Source organism: Aulostomus chinensis, chromosome 15 (genome assembly GCF_037954235.1).
Source record: "Aulostomus chinensis isolate RoL2024-O1b breed Wild chromosome 15, RoL_Achi_v1.0, whole genome shotgun sequence".
NCBI classification, from domain to species: domain Eukaryota; kingdom Metazoa; phylum Chordata; class Actinopteri; order Syngnathiformes; family Aulostomidae; genus Aulostomus; species Aulostomus chinensis.
Window position 1 is genome coordinate 16,222,779 of NC_141334.1, and position 15,893 is coordinate 16,238,671.

The 15,893-nt window shown below is 42.3% G+C and overlaps 1 protein-coding gene across 2 annotated transcripts in view; it reads left to right on the forward strand.

Moving 5' to 3' along the window:
* Nucleotides 1-15,893, forward strand: part of LOC147248939 (roundabout homolog 1-like) — an 83,783-nt gene that overhangs the window by 37,726 nt on the left and 30,164 nt on the right. The window contains exon 1 of one of the 2 annotated variants that reach the window (XM_086225987.1): nucleotides 12,220-12,315. The exons of the other annotated variant lie outside the window; for it this stretch is intronic. The gene's annotated coding sequence lies outside the window, so the exon portion shown is untranslated. Of the gene's footprint in view, nucleotides 1-12,219; nucleotides 12,316-15,893 lie in introns of those variants that run through there. 2 annotated transcript variants of the gene reach the window in all.

Sequence of the window (15,893 nt, forward strand, 5' to 3'; positions counted from 1 at the left end):
TAACTGCCCTCTTCTCATCTCTTCCTATTTGGATCCAGACAGTTCTGAGTCGACAATGAGGGCGACAGCTGGAGGGATTATAGTTAACTAATTATGAGATATCTGTCTATAATAGCAGCGGATTAAACTGTTATTCATACAAACCTTAGCTGCAAAAAATGCCTTAATCACCTCACATTATGCTGCATTCCTGTACATTCTCTGTTTACACAGCTGAAACAAAATATCAGAGTTCAGTTTAATAGTCGTGGTAATGTATGGCCACACTGTCTGACCCGCTCCCTCAGGTTATTGATGAACACAACTGATAAAGACGCGATGTTGCCTGCAGACAGCAGCTCAGTCAGTGAAAGTAAAGATGCCCGACAGAACAAACTAAGACATCCTGTCCTGTCCGTCACCGACTCACTCCCTCTATGAATATGCCGCTTTTTTAGAGTGACACAGTCAGAGAAGACATACTCTTCACCCTGTATGGATCTGTTATGATGTCATCATATCACCTAACACAGATTAAACCTTTTTATAAAACATCAGCAGATACATACAGTTCACTGTAGCACTGATGTACTGTATACTGGTATATTTGTCTCTGCTCATTCACAGTAGCACTGAACTGGAAGGGCTAAAGTTGTTTTGTTTTTAGATGAGCTCAAATTATTCATAGATTATGGCTGGATAAAGAAGATGTGGATTATATCAATGATGAGAGCCTTTGCACGCAAACATTTTCTGACAGTTTTACTGTTGTTAGTTGTTGGTTGTCTTTTTGTCATCGTTCTAAGGGACAAGCAAATTGTGCATACTTACTGGCTAAACCTTGAAGCCTTCTGTCTCCTCTCCATTAATTGCCACTGGTAAGACAACCTTGACAAACAGCAATTTATCAGTGGAGAGTTTTCTTTTTCACATTTGTCATTTAGATTCAGTGGACATGAATGACAGGCGAAGTGAGTATTCACAGAGCAAGTGTTTGTGTGTCCTTCCACCCATCTGCATCTTTCTGTTGCCAGAATGACAGTATGTTGTTTATCAACCTTGATGATTTAAAAAAAAGATAATAATTTATTTAGCAATATGTTCAATTTTCTATCTTCTACACCCTGCCCATCACAACAGCTGTCTCTCTACACATGGCGCAGGAAGCGAACCTTAACGTTTTCTTTGCTGCTAATATCAATTAAAATTTCAGCAATGAAATCACTTGATTATAAAGCCGCGCAGCCCCTCCTCTCCCTCTGGGGTGTGCATTCATGTGTGCATGAGTGTACGCGCGCTATCAAAGGCGATGTTGAAGTATGAATCCGACATACTGTCTGGTTGTGCGTTTGCCTATCTCTTTGCTAATCCATATGGGTGCAGCACTAATTAAATCCAGCAGCTCAGCCATTCACACCAGTGACTGCCTGGCACTGAGTCTGCGGCTGCTCTGTCAGGTAATATGACAAAAGCAGCAGGGAGTGTTTATACTGGTGTTTTTTAATGTCAGGGAGAGGAAAGAGAGCTGTGAAATGTTAACGTGCGAGAGACAGATATATTAGTGTGTTTGTAGGTGAGATGGCACGATTAGCTCTGCACAAGTTTAGCTTGTGCAGCGGGGTTAATAATTGAGTGGACATCATCTCAAGGTGCATGGGTGCCTCTCCATTTCCAGATTTAAACAGTATAAACCGTGCCCTCCCTCTACCCTGACCCCTTCCTCAAGCCTCCTCATCAATACACTATAATGTATCAAGTGAAGCAGGTCAAACCCAGATTTATTGTCTGCTTCTACAAGTTTTTAGTGAGAAATGTTTTAAATGATTTGTGTGCGCAGATGACCGAGGTCACTTGTCTGCGGTGATTGTATAATTGTCTGCCTGATGTGCGTTTGGGAGTAATTTCACAGCCAATGTGCTGATGTTCATTGTGTAACAGCATACTCGATTAGTCCGCTCTGCTCAGGAAGACTAATATGTTGGTATATTGGTGTTGTGTTAACAGGATAAAGATTTATGGGGGGCAGGTCAGCATGTGTGCTGTGCTCCACACAACAGATAGATAAATAAATGGAAACTAGGTCTATTTGTCACTGCCAAAGCTTGCCTGGGAGGCCGTGTACCTGTGGATTGCCAAAGCCCAGCTGAGAAGTGACAGTTTGTTCCTGTCAGTCCCTTATCGGGTCGTCTATCACACTTCTTCTTGTGAGCTGGTCCCAGCCTCCTCCACGCACGAACAACTGACTCATCCTTCAGTCGAAGCAGAAACAACCAGGCTGAGACTTCACGGTGCTGTTTGTACTCTCGCCTTCTGCAAGAAACATGTCACTGCTGGAGGGACTGTTGTTTTCAACAGTCGACAGTAAATCATAATTAGCAGTTGCTCTTTATCAGTGAACACTCCTTTTACAATAGATATGCATTTTGTTATTATACAAATGGATTTGTTCTGGTTTTCATTTATAACAACTTATCCAATTTAGAGTACAGAACCATGCCATCCATCCATTGTCTTCTGCTTATCCAGTTAAGGGTGGCGTGGGGGGGTGGGGGGGTGGAGCCTATCCCAGCAGCCTTCAGGCAAGAGGCGGGGTTCACCCTGGACGGGTCACCAGTCCATCACAGGACCAACACATAGAGACAGACAACCATTCACACTCACAGTCACACCTACGGTCAATTTAGAGTATCAATCAGCCTCGTCCCCTCTTGATGTCTTTGGACTGTGGGAGGAAGCTGGAGTACCAGAGAGAACCCACACAGGGACAGGGAGAACATGGAGACTCCACACAGAAAGATCCCGTGATGGAGCCAGGGCTCAAACCCGAGACCTTCTTGCTGTGCGGTGACAGTGCTGACCACTGCACCACCGTGCTGCCCAAACAAGAAGACTTGTGTTCACATATATTCAGTACGGAACCTTTAAGCGGAAATTCTAAATGCCATTAATAAGTCAATTAGAGACAATAGCAAGTGAAATTAATGTTGACATCTGGCATTTTTAATGTAATGGTAAAATGCTGTTTTTTGTTTTTTCAGAATGCACCAACGTCCATCCTCACCAGAGCCAGACAAGTAGATAGTAATCCGTCTCTCTTTGAAGAAGCTGACACCTTCAGAGACCTGCTGACCGCTAGTTAGCTTCGCACAAGAAATGGCAGGGGGTTGTTAGCACCTCTGTCCTCCTCTGCCCTCCACCAGTTATCAAATACACTTTTCTCCAAAAAGCTCTCTGCTGTCATTAATAGAGCTAGGGATTTGCATAACATTGGCTGTGTAATAATAATTTAAAAGTTCCGGATCTGGTGCATATATTTGGAAGAGCAACTTTAAGTTTTGGCCAACAAAGATATTAGTTGACGAGTAGAGGAGTGCCTGCTGCTTGTAATCGTGGGTGTAAAAGAGGCTGAGGAGGATTACTTCTGTACATGTTTTTTTTTTTTTTTGATAGAGGTAAGCTAACATTTCCAGTCCGCTTCCATTTACTGCGAAGCTATTTAGCTTAGCAGTTAGCTGTCCTCTGCGGGTCTCAGCTTTCTAACACATAGAGGGGAATAGGGTTTCTATCATCTTGTCTGGCTCTGGGGAGGACAGCTAGACGTTGTGTTTCCCCAAAGTTTGGTGTGTTCCTTTAAGTGCTTCCCATAATGTTCGACCCAGACCACAATCCTTTCCTACAGTAACCAATCGGTCTAAGTTTCCTAAATGCCATAATTATTTTTCATGCTTTGGTCACAACAAACATATAATATTGCAATATTATAGGATAGTGAATGAAATACATTTTTGCATACTGTCACTATGTACAAAGATTTACCTATTCACATGATGAATTAACCTTTGATTGTGTCGCAAAAGGTTTTTTTTATCAAAACATTTTACGTTTTTAGTATGTAAATAAAAAGCGACATTGTGGTCTATTTGGCATGAGGTAATGTTTTTGGGGAACCCAAGTGGCCAAAGAATGAGAAAAAAAATGTTCTCTATATACAATGTGGGCAGACTTAACAGACCAAGCGGCAGTTTCTTTGGAACCTATTAGAACTACTGACAACTTCTATGCATAAAAGAAACTTTAAATTCAGCAGTTTAAACGGCAGCAAAGACACTGCAGCACCAACTTCCTTCGCACTAGCGCGTCATTTAACTAAAAAAGTGGATTAAAAACTAAACTTACATGTGCTGGCCTACATCAGAATGTGCACCTGTGTTTTTAATGTGTTTAAATGTTAGACCTCTCAAAGCAAGTAGAATCTCATTTCAGTCATTTCACTGTAATGTTCAGCCAGCAGTTTTTCTGTTCATTTTTTTTCTACATTGAGAAGAGAGACATTGAGGCAGAGACAGACATGAAGCCACAGTGCAGTTGTGTGGTTTACTCTGGTATTCTGCTGACATGGAATCCATTAGGAGGGTTTGTGAGGTGGGGGCGGAGGGGGATGCACAACAGGATCGGTTGAGAAAAAGAGAGAAGTGTGGGCCTAAAAGTCAGAGAGGAAAACCTAGAACTGCTGAAAGATTTTTACAGCAGGCTCGAAGCGGGAGATGAGAAAAAGAAGACGGGGAGGTGCAAAGCCTTGAGAGATGGCGAGATAGCTTGGAGGAAACAAAAGAGATGAGAGTAAGCAGGGATTGAAGTTGGAAGACAGGAAAACACAAGGGAGAAGGAAAACTGATGAGGCTGTACAGTATAGGCAGGAGAAGACGGAGAGATGAGAGATGGTAGGCTGATTCAGCGTACTTTACCCTGGTGGAGAATCAAAGCTGCATGGTGGAACCAAGACAAGAATGGCAAATGAACGTTCAACATTCCTACAGGGTTCAAAAACATTTTCTGAATTTAAGGTAATAAAATGCTTATTCTTAATTATAGCTGGCATTAAGTTTTGAATGCCGGGCAATTATGCTTGACAAAACTACATTTTACATTCCGCTCTCGCCACTTGAAAGTACAGCTATAAAGGCTAAAATACACCGGGTCCGTCCACAATGCTTAACACGATTGTAGTGATGGTTGTGACGGAGTCGTGTTGTTGCATGTGACCCTGCGACACGTGTGACACTCCAGTTTTCTTTCCCCATCCAGTCAAGGTAACACTGGTACTTTAACCAAGGACAAAGTTAGCATCAGTTTTAAGCACTTCTAGCTCATGTTCCCAAATAATCACGCGAGCGATGTCAGCCACCGACCTGTTTATCATCGGAAAACATCTGCAGAATGTCACGCAGGTGTAGCCATTTTTTTCTAAAGACTTACATCCCTTCGCCGTCTGTTTTTAGTTTGCTGGGCAGTTAGCATAATGTTAGCGTGTATCACTGTGGGGTAGTTTGTTTGAGCATGAACATGAAAAGAATGTATGTTAAGAGAAATTCAGAAAGGACTTTAACCGTCATTATCAATGAATCTCTAATGATAACCATCACCAGTCCCAATTATTCTCTTCTGATGTTGTTCAAATCATTGAATTCGATTTTTTTTTTAAAAGTGCGTATCAACACAAACACGCAAAACTGCGATGACCTCATCATTATCTGCTACATTAATTTGCTTCCATCCAGTCAGGTGGAGTGAAGCTGAGGATTGGGTCAACAGGGGTGATTCATGGAATACCTCATGCTAATCATATAGCTGGCTTTCTATACGCACACTTAGTGATCTTCCCTGTGGTGTCCAAATGATACCCTCCACCCTGTCATCAGTGGAGTCTGGCACGCCAGCCGATAGGAGTGACATTGTGGAGGGGATTAAAAACACCTGGAGTTTGGCAACAGCACACACATCCATCACTCATAGTTCACGCATAATCAAACATTGACAGATGAATGTTTGCAGCCACGGGGATGCAGTGGTGTTTGCAGTAGAGATTTACAGGAGTGGATGGAGAAAATGGATCACAGGACTGTGTTCTGCCGCATTAGCTGCGTTTCCAATGTGCTTCATAAGCTTTGAGATTCTTCTTTGGGAGGATTTGATCTGACCTGCTCACTTTTCCAGGAGCACGTCATGTTCTATGCATATCACATGGCAAATATCCACAAGTTCACCTCTGACCACAACATCAAACAGAATGACCTATCAAAGAAAAGCGTCCGCTCGCCATCTTTTTGTATAATTTTTCGCTCTTCCTTTGCATATCATTTTGAGCACTCTGCCATTCCCTCCCCCATACCTAACCATTGACTCTCTTCGTCAGAAAGACAAATTACCCAGTGGGCTGCTCTCTTAGCTTTGCTTTCTGTACAATAATCAATTTGAGAACGAGTGGAAAGGCTAGAGAAACGTGAAATTATTCATCAGGGTCTCTCAGTTGCGGGGCTGCTGAGGTGCGGGGGATGGTAGGGGGCTACCTCGGCTCCCTGTGAGATAATTAGGGAGAGGACCAAAAAAACAGAAATAAGGGCCAGCAGTGAGAGGAATATAAAAGAGACAGAGGTGAAGAGTGGTAGTTGCAGTGTTGGGCTGCTCCCAGAGCTGCTTGTTGTTATATTTGGACATCTTGAGATGGTGTTTAGTTTGTCGTCCCAGCAACAGACAGATACACAGAAGGGGATGAACAGCTGGGACTGGTGACGAGTGACGGGGAAGCATGGAGAGGAGGAGGAAGAAGAGCATTGAGGAGTTAAACTACTCAGGAAAAAAGAAGGATAGCGCAAGACGAGGAAAAATGAGCCCGGCTCTGTCTTGTGGCGGGTGTTTATTCAGAGACCTCTTGTTTCCTACCAATTAAAGGGGGCTGGGGACTGCCTCAGCACAATCCTCCAGGCCTCCCTCCTCTGCCTCTCCTTCCCTTCTGCCATGTTTGGTAATTTTGTTTTGACAATTTAAGAATCTCACAGGAAAACCTGTTTGAAATCCTTCCATGACATTTTCATACATACGCTTACATATACATTTAACACAAAATGTCTCTGTGGCATTAATAATCCCGGTGTTTATCTGCTTTTAATTACTTTCATTATCTACAACAGCTTGCATTTGTTCTGGTCTTATCTATACCCTTCTCTGTGCTGCTGCAATGACCCAATTTCCCCAGAGGGATCATTAAAGTTTCATCTTTCACCTCTCATTCATTTCTCACTCCATTCATTCCTCCACGGTGTAGCTCAGTCCAATCCAAACAAGCTTGTCGTTAAACTCGATTCCTCTTCCCGTTCCTACCCTAAATCACCAATCTTCAGACGCTCCGTGGATTGAAGACTCCTCTTTCTAGGTTTGTTTGTGTAGCTCTGACTTTGCCATCTTGAAGGGTAATAAAATGAGTTGGGGGGGGGGGGGGGGAGGAAAAGATGCTGAGGAAACGTGGTTGTTTCATACCTTCTAATAGTTGTAATGTGCAGCTGTGCCTGCCTCATCTGGTCAAATCGTCAAACATCCCTAAATGGCCTTAAATAAGCTCATAATTTACCTTTTCATCTCGTCTGCGTCTCTTCTCAGCACGTCCATCAACTAGGAGAAAATAATGCTGGATGGTGTCAAATGATGCCTCGCCTCAGAGTCACATGATTCTGCACCCTCAGCATCTTTAATAATGTTGTTTTCCCGCGGTTGAATGAAAGCATTGTTATGTTTCACACTGTACAATGTATACTTGCCAATCACTGTAATACTGTTTGGAACTTAATACCGCAGTAAATATTTGTCTAAAACAAATTCTGCTGTCTTCTTTTGTTGTTGTTCTGGAGAGTGTTACATACCTGCCTGAAGCCTCTTTCTCTCCTGGGCCCTGAATTGTCTCTTAGATTGATGACAGGGGAACGTCTATGGGGCACCTGAGGGTACGTTATGATGCAAAACATAGCGGTAGCTGTGTGCATGAACGGGAGCCTATTTTTTTTAATGCAATAGAACAACGACTAAAAATTTCTCCATTCCTTCATTTGCTGGAGCTCTTTGTTTTCTTTGTGTCTGTTTCTTTGTGTCTGTGAATCTTGCTCTTCTTTGTTAAAAAACATCACCCTCCACCCTCACCTACTCTTTTTCATCCTCCTCTACATTGCCTCTCTTCATGACCCGGTTGCACTCCTTCCTTGGAGCATCTCTCTTGGGTTTTGCTCTTTATCTTTTCCATCTCAATCTTTTTTTCCACAAACAGGTAGGGATTTAAGTTCATTTAATATGACTTACTTAAAGCGTATCACCCTCAAAGCATCAGATTTATGCTTTGTATCTAGTCTGTAATTGCACATGCCCTGAAATGCTCCCCTCTACTTTTCATGAACAGTTCAAGTAAGGTGATTATTTAGAAGTCAGCCTAGCCTGGAGATTTACCCAGCACATCAGTGAGGTCACACTGCTCAGACAAAGGTCTCCATGGGCCAGTATACTGGAATACATTTGTCTCAAGGTCTGTTTTCCAACTCTTTTGTTTTGTCAAACAAAAGCCCTTCTCACCAAACCTTCAGGGCGAGTCATTCCACCTATTAGTGAAAAAATTTAGATTTCATAAATTGACGCACACACACACACACACATACAGGCTTCCCCTACATATTTTATCCACTCGTTAATGTTCCCAATTACTCTGTCAAACACTGCCAACGTTTTGCTGTGTTGCATGCTTATTGAAATGGTAATGCCACCATCTCAAAGTGAAAGTCTTTCATTCGCGGGCTTCTAAGTGGATTTATTCATGACAATTTACTCTTCTCATGCAGGATTACACTAATGAGAGGGTTAAAGGGTGTGTGTGTGTGTGTGTGTGTGTGTGTGTGTGTGTGTGTGTGTGTGTGTGTGTGTGTGTGTGTGTGTGTGTGTGAGTGTGCGTGCGTGCATGCGTGTGGTTTTTCTCTGCATTCATGTGAGGGGACTCTTGCCCTGCAGAGAAAAGGGGGGGTTACATTTGCTTCCAGCTCTCTCCATTATTCAGTAGAAGAGGACTTGATTTGGTTTTGTACCAGTTCTCCTTCTCATTGGTTCTCGCTTCCTGATGACTAAAAGGATTCGGGCGTCTACTGTAGCTGTCATCTGTAACAGGGGGTTTTTATTTGATTTGAATCATTTAAATTTTGGTCCACACCTGCAACAGGCCTTGAAGATGGTAAATAAAGGTCTTCTGTCCACCACTAGGCCTGATTATAAGTCTTGCAGGGGGTCACGTTCTTGCGGGGTGGGGTTGTTGGCGCAGATCTCTGCATGTTGGTCCTTAGGTTGTGTTGTGTGCAGTGCGTGTGTGTGTGTGTGTATTGTCATTGCTACTGTCAACACCCTGTCACACACCTCTATGTGTCCCCTTCCCTATCGTTCATTAGTGTCACACATCCAGCATGGTTTGTGCTCTCTCCTCCTATTATCACTAACGCCAGAAGGAATTCCAGGATTGTTGGAAATAATTAAAAGACAGTTTCAGCGTAGGAGGCAATTGTGGCATATTTTTAGTTTCTGACAGGTGTCTCATTTAACAACTCACCAAATGAGAATATTTTCTCTCAGGAAATTACAAAAAAACAACAACAACAACAAAATCATCTTCACCATCAAAATTTATATTCAGTTGTGTGTGCAGGGTTGAGCTGTGAAGTTTGCGCTTGGTGAGTTTCCAGTGGAAAAGGGTGACCAATAATATTGATTTATGTAAAAAAAAAAAAAAAGTAAAAAATATGGAAATCCCTCTTTCGACTGTGCTGAATTCATAACAATGGACAGAGGAGCTCAAGGTCTCCAAACAAACTTACAAAATAACAGGTGGTACTGTAAGAGCGGACAACAAACACACACATTCACACACACACACACACACACACACTCATACACACAAACACATAAATAAATCATACAAGCCTAGCATCATTATAACAGAAAGCTAGGTTCAGTTCTTGCAAATATAAGACTACATAGATTACTGTCTCGCGTTCCCTCAGGAAAGATGCACTTCCTTCAGCACAAACGGTCTGGACAAGCTGCCGTCATTAATAGGAGTTTGATTTAATGTAATATTGACACGCGGCCTTGGAAGCACGCAACCATATGTTTTTCTTAATTGTGTTGATGATACACACTAAGGAGGAAAACATCACTTGTATCAATAATAAACTCTTACTTGTAAAGAATGTATCTTATGGCGGTGTTGAATAGAGTTCAGGATGTCAATCCATATAGTACTTGTGAAGATAAGTAACTCTCAACCTCACATAGATGGGTCTCACGATCCGTGAAAACGTCAGAGGCTTGTCAAAGTAAAGATTCATCCACTGGAGACCAGATTTGAATGTATCAAATTCCGCAGCAATCCATTTGAAAGCTGTCAAGATGCTTCAGTCTGGACCAAATTGGCTTACGGTTCTACGTTGTCGTCCTTGTGCGAGTGGCTCTTCATTGGCTCCAGTAACATCACACATCAATGTTTCATGATTTCTTTGTGGTGCAAGTACATTTGCTTTGCTATTTTCCCTGCTGAACATGACAAATTCCAGTCAGAAATATAAAGTACACTCCAGTGTGTTGTATAATTTCTCCTGAATGAATAGTTTTGCTTCGTATTGGCTGCTGCAGAGTGAAAGCAAGACGTGTGTATTCTATAAACATAAGTGTATGCGTCTGTTTAAGCTAATACACTTGTCATCCTGTATATACGTTAAAGCTCTTTCCCATTCTCAAGCTGATAAAGTCCTCTGCAGCTCATAAAGATGTCGACAGCCATTCTTAAAACATTACATGATGTAATGTCTGCATGAGTGCGCCCACATCTTTCCTTTAATATTCTGTATCAGCATGCCAGCATGAAAGTCGTGTGGACTGCTGTTAGGACGAATTGTAACTGTAAAAAAAAAAAAAAAAATGGAGACATTTGTGGTTTCATGTTGGCATTTTGCTGTGTCTCTGTCTGAACCTGCACTGCCTGTGTTACAGCTAGTTTAATTATATTCTGATCATCATCCTGAGAACAGCAGATATTTTTGCCCTCTTGAGTTCCTCTTTTGTGACTCCAAAATGTGGAAAGAATCAGCCACGTGTATTTAGCTTGACGCTAACAGCACCCCATAGCGAATGACATCAAACAACAAGTGTCCAAAAATGTCAGTGAACAAACTCTCGAGCGCATCACCTGCTGTGTATTCTTTATTCACTTCACCCCAAACTTTTAAAGACAAACAACATTTAACCTGTTCTGACTAGCGTTCATTTGAACCAAATTTCAGCAATCGTGTGTGAAATTTTTTTTTGGTGCAAATTGAAGTGTTTGTGGATTAGCATCCAGCTGGAGAAAGAAGATGTAGGTGATACCGTGGTGTTGTTGTTAGCCGTCAGTCACCATTAGCTCCAAGCTAATTATACATGGCTGGCTCTTTCTGCATTCTAGAATCACAAAGAAAAAAAACATGAGGTAAAAAATGTCTATGTTACCAAAACACCAATGTATGAGTATTTGAAATGGGTAATGCACTTTTTGAGTAAAGTATTGCTTTGGAAATATGACTGTTTTGTTTTGCATTATCATCATGAGCCCTTTGAGAGAAATTAAGCGTCAGTAAACTGGAACGGAGAGTCACCCTGGTGCATTTCTGTGTGATTGACAATTTTCTAAACCCTATCAGAGCTACTCAACCTCCGCTTCACCCGGCTCATCTGCCACTTCACTAATTCTCCTAATCTGCTTCATGTCCGTCTGCCCTCTCCGTATTCCCAGCAATGCTTTTCTTTCTCTCTCTCTCTTTCCTGTTTTCCCTCTTTCAGAAGGATAGAATAAGATTAAAACTGAAGTCATACAATCCTTTTAGCTGGTTGTTAATGTCTTCCCCTCACGAGTGATAGCTTCTGCACGTACATCAACGGGATTAGAGTGTCAGTACATCTGAGAACTGGTGAACCGGTGAACGTGAACACACTTACACACATGCACACGCGCACGCATGCACACAGGCTACTCATCATCATGGTAAACATAAAACCCCTGTTGTCCTGACTGATATGTCCGTGTGCCCTCTCTGTCAGAGTGGTGTTCTTCAAAATTGTATTTCTTTTGTGGCTCACACAACAACTTGTTTAAATATAGCCGTGAGTAGCTGGAGTCTTTTTATGTCTTCTGTGAGCCTACCTGGCAGGTATTTCTGTCTACATGTAGATGTGTATATGCAGGAGATGAGTAGAAACGTCTGTGACAGCATTTGCTGCGCTAGATAAAAATATAATTTGACAAAACTACAAATAAATGAACGCATGATCCAGACAACATTGGGTTAACATTCCTGGCACATGAGGTGTCTTTGAGTTCTTTGGTTTGTGGCGTTCTTGCCTGGAGGAGGGATACACACAGGGGAGGTTGTTCTGAATCTGAATGCAAGAGGCAAAAAATAAACAATAAAGTTTGGCCCAGCAAATATAACCAGGAGCTTTATCACAGTAAGTGAGCGTCTATGTTGAGTTAATTGGCTTGCCAAACATCAGAAATATTTATGGATATGCATGCAAAAAAATGTGTTTGCCTCGGGACTTTTTTGAGTAATCATGTCTTTGTGGAAAATGAAATTCAAATATGGGAGCTCAGGAGGATAGGCAAGTTTTTTTTGTTGTTGTTTCCTTTATCAGCAGCTTGTGGTGTCTTCTGGATGCTTGTGTGTATTTTACAAATCTCATGTGCCACAGTCACGAAACTGCGCTAATACATGTATCCTAATTCGTATGTGTGAGGCCTTCATTATTTATTGGATTTGCATGGTTGACATTCATAATATGTTATTTGCTTTAGTGTACGCTTGCAAAGGAGGTGCAGGACCCACTGGATCGCCTGTGAGTGTACGATGTGTGTGTGTGTGTGTGTGTGTGTGTGTGTGTGTGTGTGTGCGTGTGTGTGTGCGTGTGTGTGTGTGTGTGTGTGTGCGTCTTCCTGTCAATCTACCTGACCACCTATACGTGAGCCCCTGCAAATATTGGATTTTCTGTGCAGCAGCTGTTTCTCCTGCAGCTTTCAGTCTCTCCAGACATCTCTGCAAGAGCAAGGAGGCGAAGAGGAGTTGTTTGAGGGGAATATAAAGACGAGGTATAGAAGGTGTGTGTGTGTGTAGGGGGGGGGGCGTCAGGAGCTAGATTGTGAGAAATAGTCAAGGATTTCATATATCTGCAGGGATGGGAGGATAGTGGTCAGTTAAAGATATCTTTGGGAATTTATTATATGTTTAAGTCAGTGCGGTGAGATGATTTAGTCAAAAACGGCTGAGTTTAAAATGAAAGATTAAAGCAATGGGAAACTTCAGAACAGAGCAATAGATGCCAGCACTTACTTTTACTAATTACGCCTGAGGGAACCGCACTACAATCTTCTTGTCTTTTCTTCACTGAAGTTTTTACATATTACTGACATCATCTGATAAATATAAGAACCATAGCTAAACTACATTACAGGGATCATTCCTTGAAGCAGGGTGTGTGCTTCTTTTTTATTTTCTCGTGAAAATTTATTTCAGCTTTTTTTTTTTTTTTTTGTCCCACGGAACATTTAGAGGAGGCAAGCATGTGTGTGCGTGAGATACTAAGAGACTGCTTGAATCATGCATATCTTTATTAATAATGTAAGAAAAGGATTCTAATCGAATAAATGTGGTATAATAAATGCCTCTGATGAAGTTGGGTCCATGTCAGCCACCCAATCTTAACTATAAGCTGTTTGTGCTGGTTCCTTGTTTTTTTTAAGGACAATTTTAAGAGATAGAAAGAAAGGTACAAGACAAAGATATTTCTGGGTCATTGCCTTGACACTGTTTCAAAGTCTGTCCTCCCTGGTGTTAGTCCCTGCCTCCCTGTTGTCTCTCACTCTCCTGACGTCCTGTCTGTGTGGGCGCGGCTTCTCCTTCTCCTTCAACCTGCCAGTGTAACAACCATAGAGCTTCACTTCTGTTGCACCGCTGCAAAGAGACTGAAAGAGCACTAGAGATTGAGGCCTCTTTCATGGTGGCATTCCACTGTGTGTCATCTTCGAACATTTCCTTCCTCCTCCTCCTCCTCCTCCTCCTCTTCCTCCTCCTACTCCATGTCCCGGTGGGGTGATTAAAGTCCTCCTTTGACAGTGTGAAGTTCCTCATGAAGACACATTCACAGGACAAAGTAGTGAAATAGATCAGCCAAGCGTGTCTGATGATGCCCCACACCAGGCTGACTCTTTCCTGTCTTGCACCTTTGCCATACTGGTTTACTTTTGGCTATTCCAGGTTTAGACCCTGGGGCCTTGATTGAGGTCCAAGTGGAACGTGGACCTGGTTAAGACATCTTCGTAGCACAGCTTGAAGAAAGCAGTCGAGGATGTTCAACACATTCTCTGAGCAAACGGCAATGTGCTGAATAACCGGGTGTCTCTCTTGAGGTACATAAAGACTGAAGAATAAACCAAACTGCCTCTTGACTATACTTCACCTCCTATTGCTTCTCAGACAAGCTGTATGTAATTCTGCTGCTACAAAAGTCTGGAACAGTCTGGAACAATCCTCTTGTTTCCAATAGTCATCCTTGGAACATCCCATACTATTATATAACTGATTTCTGTAGTGTGTCCACCATCTTCTTATTTTCTTCTCCTGTACTGGGGATCAGGGTCTCTGCATGCATTGGCAATTCAGATTCAACAGGTCATATGATTCAATTGGCCGGATGAGGAATTCAATCTGTGACGGCCCGCCTGTGCCTCCCCGTTGCACATGTCAAGTCTTGTGTCCAAATATGCAGAAACAAAATTTTATTAAGCTTAATTTTTTTTCCCTCCCTCTGGAAGATTCTTTCAAGCATATCTTGATTTCAGTGGCATCTTAACCCTGGGACGAGGTATTCTGGAATTCCCCTCCATTTTGTGTTGATTCAGGATGATCATACCATACAGAGGGTTCAAGGTGCCTGAACGTTTTTAGTTACTCAAGAGACTTGATCTTCACAATGGGGGAATGTTGATATGCTTCAAGACAATTCTTGTAAACTCGCAATAATAAAGGATTAAGTGAAAGTCTCAGCAGATTTGGTTGTGGGCACTTGCAGTGGAAACACTAGTCTAGTGGACAGCTTCTAATGTACTTAGAGGATGAACCTCGCAGTCTGTGTTGGAACTGGTTAGATGGGTCCCTGGATCTTATGGGGTGGGACCCATTCAGAGAGTCGCTGCTCTGGCGGAAAAAAGAAAAAGGAATTTATAGTTTTGTGAACTACATCCACTGTCTACCTCTTTGATTGTGTAACTTTTCTGGCTATGTGATAGTTGAGTGATAGTAGTCTTTTAATCGTTGATGGAAAATGATATTGCTAAATGTTGGTACACGTGTACTCTAATTTGTCTTTTTTTTTTAATTGCTTGAGCCAATTTAAAAATGAATATATAAGAAAAATATGTAAGTATATGGAAATGTACAGCAGCTACAAATTCATTTCTCCCCAGTAGGAAGGCTGACTGTTCATTGCGTTCCTCCACTGTGATATGAGCTGGAAGCGGAGACACGCACAGCTGTCCTCCTGGTATGAAACTACCGGTGCCCTCCAGTTATGTTGATGACAACTTTAAAATTATTGATGAACAAAAATAGTGTTCATCTTTCAGCCGGACCTGCAGTAGAAAGCACTCCGAATACAAAACGGAGAAACAATGGGAGGGTTGGTTTGGACTGTCGAGACAAAAGCTGCCTCATGCAGTGATGCAGTGTGATACTACGTGTGCCCCATTCCGCCCGTGTCTGTGGGGTTACATCGTCTTCCTTTTTGGTCCTGTTGGACTCTGCAGAGAGGATTATTGGAGCTCTGCTGCAGTAGGCCTTTCAAGGTTTGGCTTAGGCTCCAGAGGACTAACAGCTAGTCAGACACTGTCAGATCCAGGGAAGTGAGGCCAAGGGCTGCTGCTTTGAAGTAGGCTATGAGATTCTCATCTGGAGGGATCAGATGGAGGGAGAAAAGAAGACAGCGAAAGGTGCAAATCTCCAGCTAAACAGGCAAACTGGGTTGGCTTAGGGAGC